Raw genomic sequence first — 21,409 nt, 5'->3', positions numbered from 1 at the left:
GGTAACTACTGTCTACTCACATTTCCTACATTTTGTAATTGTGAAGTTAATTTTTAAAATCAAAGGTAGAACTTGACATTTATCCGTATTAAATTTCATCTTATTCAATTTGGCTTCATGTCCTTTGTTGCCTGTCCCTCCCAGGTTGTCATGTGCACATCTGACAAACTTATTATCAATGTCTGTTTCCAAATGATTGACAAAAATGTCAAGTATCACATTTCCAGGACAAATCCCTGGAGAACTCCATTAGAGACCTCCTTCCCCATTCACATCTAGCCATTAATGATTACACTTTGGGTCAGTTCATTCAAACAATTCCCTATCCACCTAACTGTACTATCATCTAACTTCCACATGTACATATTTACTACAAGAATAGCATCAAAGACTTTGTCAATCCCTAGTTGCAAAGTTAGGAATCAAACCAAAATTCAACTCTGAACCAAGGCACAAACTCTGAATACTTACCGGAGGTTTTTGTGATTTTATGGGTAGAGAAACTGAGGCCCAGACAGGGAAAGTATATTGCCAAGCTCACCTTGGAAATCAGTGGTAGATCTAGGACTCAGGGTTAGATCATCTGACTCCTTATTATGGGTTCTCTTTGAACTACCCTGAACTTCTTTTTCCCTGGAAATTCTGTAACTGCTGCCAGATTCTGAGAGACTCATGAGCAGGGTGGCTTTAAGAAAGAACTGTTTAGAATGACTATTTCTTTGCCACGATGAAGCATAGCTCTCAGATTTATGTTAAAACAACTGCTTGGATGGAATGATCCTAGAACCACAGAATTTTCAAATTTGAAGAGATGTCAGAGAACAATTAGTTTGCTTAGCATAGTGCCTAGCACATAGTAGGGAATTAATAAATGCTTGTGGATTTGACTTGAACTAAGGAAAATTCCTCTCTACAGCCAACAAATAGTCACCAAGCCTTTACTTAAAGACTTCCAAGGAGGTCCAGGAACCATCTAGACCTGAGGCAGCACATTCCACTTTGGGATAGTGCTAATCACTTGGAAGTTTTCCCTTATGTAAGAAGAGTATCTCATAATCTTCAGCCCCAATTAATATAACTAAGATGTTCTACATCCTGATATCTTTGTCAGGTGAGAATGCCTATTTGATCTAGTTACAGAATCAACCAATCAAAGGTGTAAACTAGGTGTGAACAATTCTTAGACACATCCATTGAACCAACCAATCAATAAAAGGTGCAAACAAGTCTTTAATCAATTTGGGAGAAATAATGTACTTAGGTCATTGAATGAAAACAGATGAAGTCAAACAGGAAATTTCTTGTGGTTGGTTGAAAAGAATCAGTCACTCCTTATGGATAAAGCAGCAAGCCAGTTGGGAATCCAGGATCCAAATAGTAGGCCAGTCACTGGTAGAGAAGCTCCAGGGAAGCCTCTAAGAAGGAAATCACTAGAGGGGAGAAGTTTCTGTTTCCCAACCAGCATCCCCTAGATCAGGAGAAAACCTTGTGAATTTCAAAAGGTTGAAATTCCCCATTGAATTTTGAAATTCAAAATTGAAATTCCCCATAAGCTTTAGTAGTAGAATTCCTGGAATATCAGTGGTTGATGGAAACCTCTGAATTGAGAGCTGAGGACAAACTAACTATAACAAGGAAAGGCTAAGCTTTAAGATTCTACAAGGGCACCAATTCTCCAAGTCCAACAGAGGGCTATGCTTACCTCAGGCAAACTTCATGAAGATCTGCAAAGGATGAAAATGATTTCCAAAAATAGGGACTTATGAGTTATTCCCTTGACACATGTGCTCTGTAAATTTGAGTCCACTTTCCCCTGTACTCTGTACTGGGAGAGTATGTCCCAGACTTTTTGAAATGATGTTTTTAGCCAAAAATAAATATCCCTTTGTAAAAACTAATTGAATCTGGATTGCTGGTAATCAACAAGGAACACATTGGATGGGGCTCAAGGGCAGCAGTACTAGAAACACTCTCAACCCCTCAGGACTGCCTCCAGAACTCTAAGGAGGGTAGTACGAAATTAACTGCCCTCTGGGGACTCTGCCAGCGCAATCCTGGGTTCCCGAAGTAGCCTAAAGACAGGGTACTTAATTTAGATATAACTTAAATTTCCCTCTCTACAACTTCTAATCCTTGTTCCTAGCTCTTCACTCTGGAACCAAGAAAAAGAAGTCAAATCCTCAATTACTCTATTCACTCTTCAAATACTTTAAGAGAATTCACATGTGCTCCCCCAAACTATTCTTCTCCAGGCTAAGCATCTTTCAGGCAATTCTAATGTGATATTCTCAAGGTCCTTACAGAGGAAAGCTGTTCACCACTATCTTCTTATTACTTTTTTTTAAGGAGGGTGAAGGCTGTAGATGACTGCTATCTCTGAAATCAATCAACTTGGACCAAAGGGGCCCCTCCCATTTTCATCTTCATTCCTGTTCTCTCCTTCAACTCCTGGACTGGACTGGATGAAAGAGTGCAAAGCACAGTGTGGTGGATGGAGTACTGAGTATAACCAGACAGCTTGAATTTGAGTTCTGGCTCTGCTACTTACTGGGACCTTGTCTTGGTTATTTCTCACCTCTGGGCCTCAGTTTTCTCAACTTTTAAATGAGAGGATTTGGGCTAAATGATCTTTAAAGTCCTTTCAATCCCTGGGAGTCTATGATAAGTAGCCCTGAGCTGTAATTCATTAAGAAGATTTTTTAAAGTAAAATTAATACCTGATCACCTTGTCTTCTGTCAAACTATATTATATGGCAGATGAAGTTCATTAGTAGTTCACATACACACATGCTACACCAGACAATCAATCAGACATTTCACTGAGCTTCAAATTCAAAAAAGCAGTTTGAGAAAGTCCTTTCACATGGGGAAGTAGGAAGATTATCATACTTACTTGAATAATTCCCCCCCCCCCTTTTATTACTAAAAATGGAAAGGGGGATAGAATTAGACCTTCATGATGTTCTGACAAGAGAAACCTAGACTGTTCTTCCTTTAGTCTCATCCTACCCATCCAGGAAGGCTGAATAGCTATCTGCAGGCCCATGGATAATAAGAATTTCAAAGAGAACTGATAATCATTTAAATGTAATAGGATTATACTGAAACTGCCTAGGATGAGGTGTGCAGGCTATTTAACCTCCTAGCAACTAGTGCAGACAACCAAAGACAGCTAAGATATTTAGATTTTCTTTTCGTTACTACACCAAAAAAAAAGTCCTTCTAGATATCAAGAAACTCCTGATTTCTCTTATTTCACATCCTAAATTGTGTCTCAATATCCCCAGGTCATTTTATTCTTTCCACAAATAAGTACAGCATAAAGAACCTTTTTTACTTTCGTGCTCTCCCTTTGAATGACCTGGGGAAATGGTGTCCACTTGGAAACATATATGCTATATTACTTCTAGAAGCAGCCTCTCCCTTAGATTTGCCCAGTTAACTAACAGGGATTGCTGGAAGTCTTGTATAATTTGAATGCCAAAGTGCTGAAAATGGCTAATTAAAGGTGTTTGGATCTGCTCTTGGTGATGAAGAATATTCTTTTGGGTCCAAGAAACTCTTTCCAGGTGTCAGAGGAAGAAAGAGCATCGACATTTATATCCACTGTGTCTTAACCTAGAGCTGGTGAGGAGTCTATTGAAGCTAGAACCCTGGCCCTCTAGGGCAAGCATGGGCACTACCTTATGCAAGCAAGGGCAGAAAAGAGAATAATGCCAAGAAAGATTAAGTGCTAGGTCTTCTATTGCATCCATCCTCAGAGGAATGTCAAAATAGATATTATTAGCTATCTCTCTCAACCCACCCCTTATCCTAACTTCCTTTCCCCCGCCCTGGAGTAGGCACCACCATTCTTACAGACACCAAATCTAGGTGGTCATAATCATCTCCATACTATCACTTATATCTAGTCAGTTGCCAAGTCTTGCAAATTTTATATTCTCAACGTATCTCCCATTCATCCCCTTCTCTGTACCCATGCCACAAACATCTTCTAATTCCTTATCACCTCTAACCTGAACTACTGCAATTAACGTTGAAGTCAGTCTCCCTTCATCTAGTCTTTCCCCTTTAAAATCTATCCTTCACACAGTTGTCAAATTGACTAAATTCCTAATGCACACAGGTCTAACCACATTACTTCCAGACTTAAGATCCTTAGAGGGTTCTCCATTGCCTTTAAGATAAAACATACACACACACATCAATCTGACTCCAGCCTTTAAGAGTTTAGAACTTTTGACTTATTTCAAGTCTCATTTCAGGAGCCACCTACTTCAGGAGACCTCTCCTGAATCTCCCAGTCTATTAGTGACCCTTAGAGTCACAAGCTTCTTGGGGAAAGAGACTGTCTCACTTTTTTCTTTGTACCCCCAGCACCTAGCACAGTGTTCAACACATAATAGGTACTAAAATGATATTTGACTGATGGCAGAATGATGCAATGCCAGGAAATTTTATTTTCTAAAGCTCAAGGAAAACTCCAGGACTTGTTCCCTCCTCCCCCAACCTTGATTGTAATGGTCATATCCAAAGACAATGCTCTTTACCTAAGCAAAGAGAGATTTTCCCCTCATCTAGCCAAAAGATATCTATACTACTTGACAGAATAGAAGAATACCTGGGTTCCTGATACAGAATTAGAGAGTACAGCCCAGTAGTACCTGCTGAGAACCACAGAGAAGTGGGGAAAGAATGGCATACAGGCAGAGAATAGTTGAGAGAAGCTCCTAAAACTACCTGTTAGAAACAAGGTAGGAATCAAGAAAGGACAACTTATTTCAGAACTGTAGTTACGGGGATAGATATAGATAGATATAGTTCTTTAGTACTTAAATGGCTCATCATTCTTGAGTTTTTCTTTTGTCTTTTTCATTCTAAAAACATACTTTATTCTATAATATTGTAAGCTATTTGCAAGTTGGGAGACAGTATTGGTATTCTGAGAAAAAGAAAGGACCACAAATATTGCAGGAAGTGAGGTAGAGATTCAGCATTCTCCACTTCCATTCCAAATAGCAGAAAGAATGAGTGACAACTCTCTAGATGGGTAAACATTGTTCTAATTTGGTTAATAGAAAGTATTAAAAGCCCTGTAATGCCTAGTACCTTGAGTTAGTCTGTTTAAGTAAATATTTTTTTGTGTGTATGGAGGCAATTGGAGTTGTGACTTGCCCAGGATCACACAACTAATAAGTGTGTATGGTCACATTTGAACTCAGGTCCTCTTGACTTCCAGGTTGATGATCTGTCCATTGAGCTTTCCTTCCTTCTTTCATTCTTTCCTTCCTCCCTTCTTCCCTTTCTTCCTTCCTTTCTTCGCTGTATCCTTACCTGTAGCTGCTCTGCTCAAAGGAATGCAATTTTTGGTTACTGAAACCTTGCAAGAGATATGTTGGGGTTTACAGACTAGATTTTTTTCTTAAATTCCATGCCTTAAACCTAGATCACTCTGACTCTACAGGTCAAGTCCCCCTTGGTTAGTCTTTGGGCCCTGATTGATTCAGAATGAATATAAATAGCATTTGTTTTGTTGTTTTGACCAAAAACTCCAACAGTCTTCCCCTCACAAACTGAAATCTTTTTGGGGGGAGACTGGGTAAAAGAGACCATTCTCTGCCTCATTTCTTTTTTTTTTTAAGCAATTGGGGTTAAGTAACTTGCCCAAGGTTACATGGCCAGGGTCCTCCTGATTCCGGGGCCAGCGCTCTTACTCACTGCGGCACCTAGATGCTCCTTCTGCTTTATTTCTTACATAGCCTTAAACCATGAATGGGCATTGCCTCAGTCAAACTGAAATCTGTTAAAGACTTTAGCTTAAAAAGGCTAAGGTCTCACACTTGCATCCAAGGTAATCTTTAGACCTCCTGATCTATATCTGGCTCAGGAGGAGAAAGTGAGGCTGGTGACTTTTCACAACCTTCCCTCCCTTAAATCTAATTCACTCGCATGTCACGGAATTCATCATCTCCCCATGTCACCGTCCTCTTCGAGAATGAAGGACAGACAACAACAACTAGATAAATATAAAGCATGGAGAAAGAAAATCTTGGGTTCTTTTTCTTTTTAGAAGTGGGAGCAAAGGATTGCAACTGGTGTTGTGAGTTGAACAATTGAACCCAGGCATTTTTAAGTGATGTTTTTTCCTTAATCAAATCCTTTCCAGTTCCCTACACTTTTTACTAGTCATGTGAATCTTGTGAACTGATTTTAGTGCTTATTAAAGGTTTGTGCAGGATCTTTAAAGCTTTTCCTCCCTAGGGACTCAGGATACTTGCTCATACCCTGCAGGAAAGGGTTTCAGAAATATACCTGAAATCAAATTAATTGTGTATGAATAACTGGCCCACAATATTTAATTAAGTGTATTTTAAATTTTCCTCCATTAAAAATTTTTTTTCATGCAAATAACGAAAATAATAGTCTCAGTTAAGCCACTTTCAGGATCTGGGCAAAAAGAATCCAGACAATTAAAGCTTTAACTTTTTTGTCCTCATTTTCTGAATAGATATATTACAAATGTCATCTTAATATTACCAGTGAACAAAGAATATATTATTTGAATTTTCATCAATTGTCCTTTCTGGCTTTCTTTAGTTCTACCCTGATTTCTTTTAGGCTTTGAGGATACATGCAGGGTTAATTTTCATGGCTACAAAAGTTGAGAACATTTTAGGGTTTTTGGAATTCATCCCAAATTATGGTTACTAATATATGCTTACATGTTTTATACTTACTAATCAGGTTGCTTGAAATATTTATATCATTAGTTATGTTATAATTGAAAAGGACAGATGTTGGAATAGTAGATAGAGAAACCAGCTTCGGAGTCATGAAGATATGGTGTCAAGGCCTGCCCCTGAGACATACTGGTTGTATGACTATAAGTACATAACTTAAACTCTCAGCATCTCTAGACAACTCTCAAAGACTATAAATTATATAAAAAGAGCTTCTGATTTGCATAAGTGGCAGAAGATTTTACTCTGACAGTTTCCCACATGCAGTGCCACACTCACAAGCCTAGCTGTCTCTCTCAGATGCGTCCTGTCTCTCCCACCCTGCTAATTACTCTGACTCCTAGCTTCCTGTGGGCTCTTCTCCACCCTTTAGCAAACTCCTCCCACCACAGGCTACATGTGATTACATTCAGCCTATTAAGAGGAAGGAAAGACCTTCAAATTACCATTACCATTACACCACACCAATAAAATCTCAGGTCTACATTAAAAAAAAAAACAGCAAAATTAAGTGTTATTACAGATATTCTGATAGAAAAGCAGTTTTAATAATGAGTTCATTCAATTGAGGGGATATCAATAGGCACTAAAAATGGGGAGAAAAAGGATTGCCCAAGTATGGTTACATTTGTTTGATAACAGATGTGGTCTAAATTGCACTAATCTCTTTTTCAGCTTGATCTTTTTGTTTTTATTTCTTCAGTCACCATATACTAACAATTTCTTTTCTTTTTTTGCTTTTTTGAGGGGGGAAGGCAGGACAACTGGGGTTAAGTGATTTGCCCAAGGTCACATGGAGAGTTCTTTTGTGTTAAGTGTCTGAGGCCAGATTTGAACTCAGGTCCTCCTGACTCCAGGGCCCTTGCTCTATTCACTGTACCACCTAACCACCCCAACAATTTCTAACTAGCAAAATGAAATGAAGATCTGCAACAATGCAAATGTGATCACTTTAAGTTGCTAAACCTTATAATGTTGGCCCAGAAGTATACTCTATCCAGAATTATGCTAGAGTGGTAGTTAGACTACATTAAAAATATTGCCTGAACAACTTTTACATTTTCCCCTCATTCCATGCTATATATACTTAGACATAATCAAATGTCATTGACTGAGCCCTCAGTGCTAATGGGGGAAAGTAATTTGAAAGGAAGGTTAGGAGACAGTACTAGCACACAAAAATCTGGACAATCTCAAGGTCAAACAGTAAATGCAGATGCTATGTAATCACAAGTAGGAAAAAATACCATATATACAACTAAAAACAGTTATACAGAGATATTCAAAAGTATTGAATAGCTGGAGTACAAAAAAATAAAAGAATGATAAGAAATCTTGAATGATGGGAGTGGTCAAAGTTCCAGAGTGTTCAGTCAATGAAGGGGGGAAGAAGCAGAAATGAGAAATAAAATTTTTTTTGGATAAAAAAAGAATGTTTGTTTGAAAAATTGATATAGAAATAATTGCTAGAACTTAGTAATAGGAATGGATATGAGGTAATAATGAAGGAGAGATTCTTATATCAAATAACATAATTATATGATATGTCATATGACATCATTCTTATATTATATATATATGAATCTCTTCACTTTTACTTAACATCCATCATATAACATATGCAGTCAATTAATGCCAATATATAAGACCAAATTCTATTCCCCAATGGATAAGTGGTCAAAGGATATGGACAGTTTTCAAAGAAGTGCAAATTACAACCATAGGAGAAACTGTTCCAAATCATTAATAATGAAAGAAATGTGAGTCAAAACAACTCCGAGGATGAAGCACACAGTCATAAAACTGGCAAAGATGACAAAAAGTGGGAACAGTCAATGTTGGAGGGGTTGTAGAAAGGTGGGACCACTAATATAGTGTTGTTGGAGTTATGACTTGATCCAACTATCCTGGAAAGCAATTTTGAACTATGCTAAAAAAAAAAAGTGACTAAAATGTACATACTCTATGACCTAGAAATCCCATTGACAGGTATTTACCTACCTCCCAAGGAGGTCAATATTGAAAAAAGAGGAAAGAAAGGTATCATAATACCAAAGTCTTCATAGCAATACATTTTGTGGTATCAAAGAATCAGAAACAAAGTAGATGACCACCAACTAGGGAATGAATGGGTAAACAAATTGAGATATGTGAATGTAATGGAATAGTAGTGTACTATAAGAAATATTGAATATGATGAATAAAGAAAAGAATGAAAAAGATGAACCAATATAAAGTGAAGTAATAATAACCAGGAAAACTATATACACAATGAAAATAACAATTTAAGTAGAATAACAACAAAAAAATTGAATGTTGTGAAAATCTATATAATCCATATGCCCATCTATAGGTATATATTTATACACATATATGTCTCACGCATGTTGTTTGGTGAGAACGTCAGTGTGGGACATTGAAAAGATATGAATTCTGGAGTCAAAGGACATAGATTCAAATCTTGGTTTTGCACTTATTAGCTGTATGACTTTGGGGAAGTTACATAACATCCCTGATCCTTGGTTTCCTCATCTATAAAGTGAGGAGGTTGGACTACATAACATCTAAAGTAATTTCCATCTCTAAATCTATGTTTGTACTATTCTATGAAGCACATACAACTAATCCTTTTCTTCCTAATTGAACTGTTTTCACAGTGTTAGAATTTCATCCTTCAGCCCATACCCTCCATCTAGAGTCAACTTGATCTAGTGATTGTTTAGCTCCCATAGAAGATAGGAGTAAAGGCAGATAACTGAGCATGAACAAAAAAGAATGGTATGATTCTGTAAGAATAATGTCAGAAATAAAATAATCCAGAATGAGATGAGGCTGAAGATTTTTTATTTAGGACAATCCAAAAAAAGACTCTGCTAGCCTTTTGGAGCTAAAAGCCTATTTGTAATAAGAAGATTTAAAAAGAAGGCTAAGATTGTGGCTACTAAAAATAGTGATCATGGATAATGAAGTGAAGATAAAACTACTTTACTCCTATTTTGCTTTGTTTTCTCTACTGAGTCATCTTCAGATTGAGAAACAAGAAACAAAAATGTTTAATGAGGAACTGAGATTCAAGATACAACAGCTGATGAGAACATCTAGCTACTACATTATTAATTTAAGCCACTAAGTCCAGAAAAACTGCATTCAGAGAAATGAAAGAATTTTAAATCAGTGATTTTTGAAAAAAATTCAAGAAGAGTTTTTTTTAATAAGGCTACAGACTAGCAAATTTTTTCCTGTTGTCAAAAAGGCAAAGAAAGTAGACTTGTGAACTTCATTTCAATTCCTTATAAAAGATGTGCATTGAAAAAAATAAGATGTGCATGGTTTGTGAGAACTTTGAAGAAGAAGAAGAAGCAGTATCACCATAAGCCAACACGGGCTCACCAAAATCAAATTCTACTGGATTAAGCTCATTTTGTTGTTGTTGTTTTAATAGAAATTTGAGCCTAGTCTATCAGGAGAATTATTTAGATATGTCTACACACACACATACACACACAAACACACACATAGAGATGTATGCGTATAAATATATAGATATAGAGGCAAATATATCTATATATGTTCTATTTAAATGAATTACTTAAATATTTGTTGCTCTTGGATTAAATATATGGATTTCAGAAAAAAAAAACCACGTATATACCTACAGGCAAAATGAGAGCATATGGTGAAGACAGTAGTGCAATGAGGCAGAATGAGAAAAAGTTACATCACTGAACCCAAATGATATGCATAAATTTTAAACAGGTAATACTCTTGTAGAATGCCAAAGGACTTTTTCTTTTGTCCTTGCTCTTGTTTTATCCAGTGATTATTTGTTTAGTTGTATAACAGATGAAAGTATAGCTGAAATGCACATTAAATGTGTGGATGATCCAAAGATGGGAAGATGGCTAATACACTGGATCACAGAATAAGGACCCGAAATGTTTTTGATGGACTAGAATAGTAGAAATTCAAAAGAGACAAGTATAAAATCATATATATTATATTATATACGATGTATTATATATAAAATCACATATATTTACTTATATTTTATATACACACATACACATATGTATATATACACACATGTATATATGCACATATATACACACATATATCAATGGATAAAATTAAATTTATAGATTGAATATATATATATATCAAATATGTAGATGACACAAAACTAGGAAGAGAACTAATATATTATTTGGATCATAGCATGTGATTCACTCCCAAACTGTTTTTGACAAACTCAAATGGTAGGACATGAAGTATGCAAATATATTTGTACAGATAATTCACTGACAGATTATTTTTCCAATACATAGGCTGCATTCAGGGACTAAGTCAGGTCAACAAGGACCTCTTTTGTGCCAGGTACTATGCTATGTGCTACGGCTATGACTCCTCTTTGGAAAACTATTCTTTTTTTTATACTATTTCACAAATTAGATCATATATAAAAGTTGTTTAATACATATAAATGATAACCTGTTGTTATAAAAACTTTAGTGTGACTTCCAAAGTATCTCATATTTATGTGTTGACAACCTCTGGCAAAATTGTAAAGATGACAAAATTTGGTTTTGATTCTTTCAACTTCTACTTTCTTTGTCTTTTCCCATTCCTTTTATCTCTTCTTCATGTACCCAGTGCTGCTAAATTCTTCACTGTTACCAAAGATTAAAAAAAAATCTTAGAAACTTGTCCATAGCGAAATGTTGGGTACTTAAGGTATTACTATTTCCTAGAGTTTGTGCATTTTAAGAAGGCAGAGAAAGAGATGATGGCGATGCTGATAGATACAAAAGATACAGAAGAATGAACCATTTTTAAAACTATAGGATTTCAAGCATCAAAGGAGATGAAATGTTTAATGAGGATGTTTTCAAATGCACCTGAAATCATGTAACTAACTAACTCTGAATGCCATACTTCATCTATGTGGAAGCATATCCTGTTCAGATAAAGTTCAATTCAGTCTTTTGGGGCAATACATATTTCAAGAATTACAGCCAACTTATGAAATTGAAAAATCTGTCCCTAAATCGGGATTAACTTATACATAAGTGAGACCAACAAAAGTCTTCCTACTCTGGGTTCCAGTCTGCCTCTACTTTTGGCCACATTTGAGAGGCTATAAAGATCCCCTTAACCCTTATTGCCCATGAAGTAAGCCACCAAGAAGCACATGTTAAGATACAAGGTTATTTATCTCCAGATTCTGCTTGGGAAGTTAGTGTGAAAAAATAACAGCTAGGAAGCAATCTGGGCAATTGAGGAATTTGCTTGCATTGGATTGAGGGGTGAAGAAAGGGTGGTGAGGAATTAACATGTTTTTTTTTCTTTATCTCTTTACATTTCCATTGTTCTTTTCTCTCCTTTTTGTACCTTTTCCCCTTTTGGCTATCATCCCCACCCTGCTGACAAAGGTCTGGAGTGATTTGCCATTTCCTTCTCCAGTTCATTTTACAGATGAGGAAACTGAGGCAAACAGGGTTAAGCAACTTGCCTATGGTCACACAGCTAGTAAGTATTTGAGGTCAGATTTAAATTCAGGAAGATGAGTTTTCTTGTCTCCATGCTCAGCACACTATCCACTGTACTACCTAGCTGCCCAAGATGGCCCGTAGATGTCTTTTGTTGGTCATATATGCCAAGAAAACCCCAAAATGGGGTCATGAAGAGTCAGAAAAGATTTAAACAACTCAACAACAGTAACAAAATGTTGTTGTACCCCTTCTAACTGCCAATAATAGTCCTAGGCTCATGATTACAATAATAGAAGAGACATAGAATGTCTCTCCCTAGAAAATTCATAAAAATACTCTCAGTATCATTCATGAAGGTAGCCCCTATCATCCTGCATTAATGGTGATAAGTTAATGTATAGCTTGCAGAGTTAGAAAATTTCAGAGTTGGGATGACCTTCACCAGTCATCCAACCTATAACAAAATAAAGTCCTCACCATAGCATACCTAGCCTTTGTCTGAAGACCTCCAAGTGAGACCTTTAACTCCTCTAACTCCTGAGGCAACCCTCAGGTAATGGGTTAAAGTTGTTCCCTGTTATATAGCTACAAATCTACACTACTTCCCTAGAATCCTTCTTCCCCATCGGACCCTTCCCCATGTCCTAGTTTTGTATGTGGGATCATGAAATGGTGATTATTCTTCTGTCCTTAATTAGGGGCTAGTCATTCACTCTGCTTCATAAAACCTCTGTATCCCTACTTTGTACTGAATTACACTGAAAATTCCCGCAATATGAGCCTTCTGAATCTCTACTTCACTCTTCCTTATGCTTGAGTGTGGGTTCAGCCTGAAAGGGAATTTGATGTGAAGCGTGTACAGTAGAGCCCAGAGAAACCAGCTGTTATAGAAGCAGGTTCGTGGTCGCTCTACACATACCAGCTCCTCCTCACTCCACTCTGGGCCAAGACCCTTTCATCAGTGTTGGGCCTGGCTAACATATGACTGAATTGCATCACTGCACAGCATCACAGCACTCATTTGTAATAATGAGTAGTGAGTGATTCATTCCCTTCTCCTGACTAAAAGTGGAGTAACAAAGCAGAAAACTGAGGTAATTATTTTTGGCAGCATATTTGCCTCAGTTCCCCAAATGTCATCTTTAGGAAGGGGTGTAAAGTAGTTTACAAATTCTGGTTACAAAATCACTATCTTTAAGGTTACATTCCCTAAACAAAGACATAAAGTGATCTACAGTATGGGGTAGGGGGGCAGGGGTGTGTATTTCACAACCAAGAAGCATTTATTAAGCACTTATTATGTACCAGGCAACTAGATGGTTTAGTGGATAGATCATTGGGTCTCTAGAATCAAGATCTGAGTTCAAATCCAGCCTCAGACACTAGCTGTGTGACCCTAGGGAAATCACTTAACCTCTGTTTGCCTTACCAGCTGGAGAAGGAAATTGCAGACTACTCCAGTGCCATTTGCTAAGAAAACCCATGGACAGTATTGGCATGCTATTGTCCATTGGGTCATGAAGAGTTAGACATGAATGAACAATTGAACAATAACAACATACCAGGAATTTCCCTAAGCTTTGGCGATGCAAAAAAAAAAAAAATTAATTAAAAGGCAAAAACACAATCCCTGCCCTCAAAGAGTTCACATAATGGGGGAGACAACATATACATACATCCATACATAGAAGATAAATACAAAGAGATCAAGAGTGACTTTAGAGAGGATGGCACTAGAAGCTAAGGAGACCTGGAAAGCATTAGTGTGGAAGGTGGCGCTTAAGTGTGAAAGAAAAGTATGGACAATAAGAGTCAGAGGTTGGAGGCAGGGCAAGAGTACTGCAGGCATGAGGGAAAGCCAATGTAAGACACAGACAGAAGATAGAATGTCATGTGTAAGTAACAGCAAATAGGCCAGTAGAACTACATTATACAGTGTGTTAACAAGTATGGAGACAGGAAGGGGCCAAATGGAGGAACTTGCATTGAATCCCAGGGGCAATCGAGAGCCACTGGAGTTTATTGAGTAACGTGGTTAGAACCACACTTGAGGAGAATCATGCTGGTAACTGTGTGGAGGACTGATTAGAATAGGGAGAAAACTAAGGCAGAGAGACCAGTTTGAAGACTCTTAGCCCAGATGATGAAGGCATGACATAGGGTGGTGGTTATGGGAGTGGAGAGAACAGGAAGTAGGTAAGAAATGATGTAGAAAAAGAAATTATAACATTTGGCAGCAAAAAAGGAAGATGTCAAACTGTATACTTCAATTTTTTTGTTTGGTTGGAATGTTGGGAGAAAAAGGTAGAGAGCATTGCACTTTTCCATAATAATCTATAAATTAGAAATTGATAGTGATTGATACATATTTTATTAAAGAAATTAACTCCAAGGAAGGGTAGATTTAGTAAATCTATGTCAGTCACATTTTACTATGTGATTACATTAATCACACATCCTAACTGAAGAAAATGGGGAAAGACAAAGAAGAGAAAAGATCCTGAGACATTGGAGGAGGGCAGGTCTGAGACAGAGACTATAGTGATAGAAGAAAATCTTTTTGAATGCCAGAAAATAGTATGGGAACACTGGATGCCTTGGGAGATGAAAGAGGGCCAACAGGCCATGAAGAGGGTAGTACTCCAATAACCAACTTCACCTTGCTTTACAACTTGACTTGAAGTTAAATCCATCATTTTCACACACACACACACACAATTTTGTTGCCACTGGACCATGTAGAAGAGGTTATCCATGCCTAGTATATGCTTTAATCTTCATCTACATGTATGTTTATGTATAAAAACTCATACATGTACATGTAAAGACACACTTCTAAACTTCTAAAAACAAAGTACTTTGGTGTTCTCTGCCAACAAAATTACTCTTCCCAAACTTCTTAACTTGCCTGTTTCTACATAATTCACCACTATTTTTCTAGTCACCCAAGTTCTTAACCTAGTAGTTATCATTGATTATTCATTCTCCCTCATGTGCTAATTTAATTAGTGCTATCTTGTGAATTCTACCTACACAATATCTCTCACATCCACCCATCCTTACTCCACTCACATCATCACCACTTTATTTAAGTCATCATCTCTAACTTGTGCTTCTGCAATAACTTTCTAATTAGTATTTCTCCCTTAATTATCTCCCCTACTTTCATCCATCCTCTGCATAGTTACCAAAAGGTAGATTTAATGTACAAGACTGTCCATTTCATTTCTCTGCTCCAGAATTTTCAGTGTCTTTGCCTCAAAATGCAAACTTCAGTGTTTAATTTTAAAAGTCTTTTACAATCTGGTTTCAGTCTACCTTTCTAGGTATATTCACCTTTTTGCATTTAAAACACTTTAGCCAAACTGGTCTAATTACTGTTCCTTGTAGCAAAGTCTTTCTCTCATTTCCAAGTCTTTGTACACACAGTCTCCCATGACAGGTATGATCTTCCTCCTCTTCTCTTACCTATTAGGATGACCAGCTTCTTTCAAGGCTGAACACAAGTGCCATCTCCTATAAAAGCCCTTTCAGGATTGCCCTCAGTTGGTAGTGCCCCCCCTTCCAATGACTTTGTATGTTTTGTATTTGCTTATGTAGACTATCTAGGCTATTTCCTCCTGGTGTAATATAAGCTCCTTGAGGTCAAGGATTGCTTTTGTCTTTGTGTCTCAAGTGCCCAACACAGTGCCTCATATATCGTAGGTGCTGAATAAATTTGTGTTGGATGAATGAAAATTATAAATAACATCCCTAACACATAACACAATACACTTCCTGGCATTTGAAAAAAAGTACCTATACTGAATTAGCTGTTTTATTCTATAAGGGCATGTTATAGGAAATGTTTCATTTAAAAAACTGAAGTAGCTAAAAGGATCAGAGCTAACTAACTACATTATGTTTTTTTTAAAAAAAAACCAATAATTTACAAATTGCTTTTAGCTAAATATCTATTTGATATGTATACTTACTTGTATTAGGCCTACACATATGATACAAAATGTTATTCCAATATTCTCCTTATTTTTTGACATTATAATACAATAAATAATTGAATTACAATTTCATTTTTTTAAATCCAGATGCTGGAATTAAATTTCACACTACATTTCAACCTTGAAATGAACATAAATCTGCAACTAATAAAAAAAATGGCAACAATTTCCTTAGTTAGGTTAATGTTTAGCAGCAGAGAATAACTTTTGTTTATCTCTGAAAACAGCTTTCTTCATCTAAACAAATGGCTGCAATAAGATTAAGTGAAACATGTTTTTGGTTTCTTAGATGCACAGACATATTCCAATTTCCTTCTGCACAATGATTTTTATGCAAATGTCTGCCACACAATCTCTTGACCTCTTTTGCCATCATACTGGGACGACAGTTCAATAATTGGAATGGCACATATCTGGTATATTTGATTTTGAATTACAAAGTTAGACATAAGCCTATTGAAATGAAAATACTTGTGTCTCCCTGTTAATTCCAAACTGATCAGGTTATCATTGTTTCATATTAGCAAAAAGCAAATAAGGCATTTTGAGCTAATTGTTCCACTTTGATTTCCTTCCTTGCATTCTTTCTCCAACACACCTCCTCTCATTCTCTCTTGGTCCTTGATTTCTAGTTCTTAACCCTAGTTCTTTCATCCATAACATGGATAATGAGAAAACCCCAAAAATGTTCCTTGGGGGAATGTTTCACTATAAAGTTACCTAAGGATTAAATCCCACTTGGATTTCTTTGCTCATGATAGAGACAATCTATGCCTTCACTATTCCCAGTTGATTTAAAATACAAATATGCAAACAGCATTATGGAATACAGACAGACTAGTCTGCTTCACTTCTCACAAATGGAAAAAAAAAGGAGGGGATGTAAGAGGGTAGTGTACTGTAATTAAGCTTTTGATTTTGATGAAGGAAGTCGGTGGGCACCTCACTTTAAAAGATAGTATAGGTTCAGCTTAAGAGCAGGTGCTGCATGGTATTTGCATTTCCTGCATAGAAGGGAAGACCCACCAGCTGACCATGAAAATTCCTGACCCCATCCGACATCCTGGACTCTAAATCCAATCTGTGAAATACTGCAAGAGCCTCCTTTGTTCTTTTAATTTAACTATCTAGAGTTGTGTGTTTCTTACTATGCTTTTTTATTGGACTCTTTGGAAATGTCTGTGATGTCTTGTGATATATAGAACACAATTTATTTTGTGGGAAAACATTTTTACTTATTGATTTATTCATTAATCAAATATTTGGGTGGCAGATACATGAAGGTCATGCTACTAGGGACTGTAGAGAAAACAACAATGGGAAAATTAACAGACATGATATCAACATGCTTATGTTTGCCATTGGACAAATGTAACTAAGTTTAGAAAACTGTTAAGTTGAAAACACTCATGCATTAAAGGCTTAAGAAATTCCTAAATATAAAATAGATTTGCTAATGAAACAGACTATATTTCTATATTTGGTACTCATCTATTTTATTTTAAAAGTATTCATGAAAAAGTTGCAATTGAAATTAAGGTGACTCTAAATTCCTTTTGTATAAGTTTTATTTCATGATTCGACTTTGTTTCATTTTTAGCTTTACCAGAGGAAAGCTCACATAGGTTGTGTTATCTTTTTAAATTAGAAAAAAATATAATACTTTGTACTTCAGAAAGTTCTACCATAAAATGAAAATATTTTTTTCTCTTAAGGAAGGTTTTGACCAAAATTGCTTTTTCTTTTTAAAAATATAAATAAGTGAATTCAAAGTAAAATATTATTGCCAAAACCTGAATACAGCTATGCTTGTTTTTTTTTTCTGTCATCGTTAGCAACAGACATAAAGGTATTCTGTTTTTGAGCCCATATGGAAAGATCATCAACACTTTCTGCCTCTGGGTCCTTTGCCAAAATACCATGTCCCACATGCCTTTTACCTTAAACATAAAAGAAAAGGTGTTTTTCTGGTCAAATAAAGAAATAATTTTTACTAGCATGCGTCTAATGTTTAAGCTGCCTAAATCCTGCCAAAGACATTAAAACACCATCTGTAAAACAGATTTTCATTAAATTGATCATTTTAAAGTTAAGCAGCTAGGCAGATGATGCTTTAGGACTAACCTTTAACCTTTAACCTCTTTAAACTAGAATTAGGTCACACACTTTTAGGTAATACCACTTTAGTTGGAGAACAGGAGAAGTGATCTATTCAAATTGAACTGACAAATTATAGTCTTTATAGTGTTCTAAATCAATATGATGTCAATAAGAGAAAAAGTAAGAGAAGTTTATTCATAGCTCAGTATTTGCCTGTGGTAAATACTGATTCTCTTTTTTTTTCCTTTAAAATTTAACTAATTAACTAATTTAGAATGTGAATACCACTGTGAATTCAGCACCTGAACTCTAATGTAATTATAGATCATCAGATCAGAAACTACTTTAAGTCTAATTTTAATATTTTCTTCATATTTTCTCTTACAAATTATTGCTTTTCTTGTTATTATCCAGGTTTTCTCAATTAAAATTAATATTACTTATCAAGCAATTATATTTTTGGGCACCAGGCAACTTAAGCTTGCTGTTTCTATTGTCCTTGATTAGCTTGACAATGACTTCATGTCTGGCTGCCACACAGAACTGCCATCATTCAAAAAGAGAACAAATTACAGTGGAAAATGACATCCTTAAAATGGCATAGGTAGGCAGAGATGTATGAATGTATGCAATATAGGGACAGATGGGCAGTTATAATGATATGTACAGCACCATCACTAACCCTGAAGCTCTCTAAACTTGGAAAACTCTAACTTTTTTTCATTAAAAATGGAAATGCACTTGGTTGCTATGGAGCATTCCCCCTCCCCCCCTTTTGCTAATAGTTATTAAATACTTCTTACTGGTTACTGTAAAAGATTATGGCTTAATTTATAATATCAAATTCTAATGGTCTGAATATAAGGATTTTTCCCCCCTAAAAAGCCACAACTGAAACTGTGTTCACTGAAAGGAAGACTATTCCCTCCCCACTCCTACCCCTACCACCTACTGGCATTGCCATACTAGGAGATATACTTGAATGTAATAGGATGTAATAGTAAACAGTAATAGGAAAGTTAGACTTTTTTAGAAATCATAATAAAATGAATAATGCAGGAGGGGCAAGACTCTTTTCTTCTTACTTTGCAAAATTATGAAAAAAAATCGCCTAAAAGTAGTCAGTTATTTTCCCACCTGACAGGGTCTCATTTCCCTAATAACTTTGGAATCTATGCTTATAAACAGTCATCCTCTTTAGTTCTTCGTGAGTTGGTAAACATTCAAAGACAATAACTAACTGACCCTGCAGTGAAATTTATGAAGGCAACTTCCACAAAGAATGGTCAATGTCTCTAAGCAACTATTCATTCCTCTCTAAAATGAGGGGGTTGCACTAGCCTGATCTCTGAGGTTCCTTCCAACTTTGACATTCTATATTATTCTATCCAAGTAAGACACCTTCAAAAAAATTTTAAGAAAAAAGAGAACATCACCATTCTGCCACTCATCATGCTTCCATGTGATATTAATAAAATGGAAAATTTTACACATTTCCATCTTACATGCCAAGCATGTTAACTTAATTGTTAGAGGAGCTAGCTGCTTGAGTGTAAACACAGTTCATGAATATTCTGTATGACTCCCAGGACCTAGAGCTATTATTTGTACAAAATTAATATTTTTCTTCTCCTAGGTATTCTGAAAGTTTTAATACTTTGAACTAGCAATAGAAAGACATTTGCAATCAAACTTTCATCAACTAACCAAAATCATTGAAGCGTAATACAATTCCTCCTTTGTATTTTGTTTTTAATATCATAAGCTTAGAAAACTTCCATCTTATGCCGAGGCCTTCTTCCCTCAAGTAATATAAGCCAAGTCTAACACTTTCATTCCTGATTTGTAAAGCACCGATATCGAAGAAAAGACAATTCAAATTCAGACACTAGGTCCATACCATCAAGCACAGGATTTCTACCAATCTAATGAAACTTCAAACTGCAAAAACAACAACAACAAACTGGTCTCACAAACAGAGCTAAACCAACACAATTAAGAATATTTGTAGCCAAGATAAACAGTTCGTCCCCTCTAGTGTTCATTTTCAAAATATGATTTGAAAAAGCATAGGTACTATCATCAGTAGTTGACTCCTGATAGTTTAGTTATCACTGATTTCTAGTATAAATCAATAGATAACACTTGCAAAATGGATTTTGTAATCATATTTAGAGCTTGTTACAATGACTAATGGTTTGCAATATTTCCTGAATTTTAATATCCTCTAGACAAAAGAAGTTTTTAATAAGTTACAAAGTTATTCATCATGGAAATGGATGTGTTACATTTGTATATGAACCAAGACAATCAAGCCAATCCAGTAAACACACTGCAGAGAATAAATTACCCAGTAATTAGGGTTTGGAAAAAGTCATGACAAGTTGTGTAATAAATGGTGTTCATCACTCGCACATATTCATCACATCTGCATAGTCTTTTCCAGTAAAGACAAAAATATATTTGCCATAAATCTGAACATATTTATTGACACCACACCCTTTAATGTCTGCAAAAAGAGAGCAGCATGACTGGCTTGGGACAGAGGCATGTGAAATGATGACAGTGTTTACTTTTGAACACTTTCTAATAATGCTCTGTGTGAGTATGTTTACTCTGTGTTACTGTGAACACGGAGGAGAACAGTCATGTTTTGATAGATTATGTTTGTCAACAGGCTCATATGCCAAAAGATGATGTCTTTCCCGACTCACAACATGGATTTTCCCTTCCACTCCCCACTCCCACCTTACTCTCAGTCAATAAATATCTAGCTAACAAAGCTGCTGTTTAAAAAAGAAAGGAAGGAAGGAAGAAACCATACAAACCCTACCGTCTATGAAACTATATGGAAAAGTCATTTTATCTTAGGAAGCTAAGGATCCAATTGGTACTAAAGAAGCACACGAAATTGGACATAAAATAGTTCTCTTGAACAAACTCTTCAAGTTCCAAGTACTGTGACTAAGAAGTATGATTTTAGTACCATTAACCAGAAAACATGTTACTCCATCCTTTAATCCGTTTTTTCCTCGAAGGTTTGTGCTGCAAGCTTTGAAACAGTTAATTTCTTTCTCTACTT

At 36.1% G+C, this 21,409-nt stretch overlaps 1 protein-coding gene across 5 annotated transcripts in view; it reads right to left on the bottom strand.

Moving 5' to 3' along the window:
• The window catches only part of ZFHX4 (zinc finger homeobox 4), a 239,808-nt gene that overhangs the window by 184,240 nt on the left and 34,159 nt on the right, over window positions 1–21,409 (bottom strand). The gene's annotated exons all lie outside the window — the stretch shown is intronic.

The sequence above is a fragment of the Petaurus breviceps genome, unplaced genomic scaffold, assembly GCF_028583685.1.
Source record: "Petaurus breviceps papuanus isolate PSGF00001 unplaced genomic scaffold, PetGlider_PUasm1.0 38, whole genome shotgun sequence".
NCBI lineage: Eukaryota > Metazoa > Chordata > Mammalia > Diprotodontia > Petauridae > Petaurus > Petaurus breviceps.
This window is presented reverse-complemented; position numbering and strand designations above follow the sequence as displayed.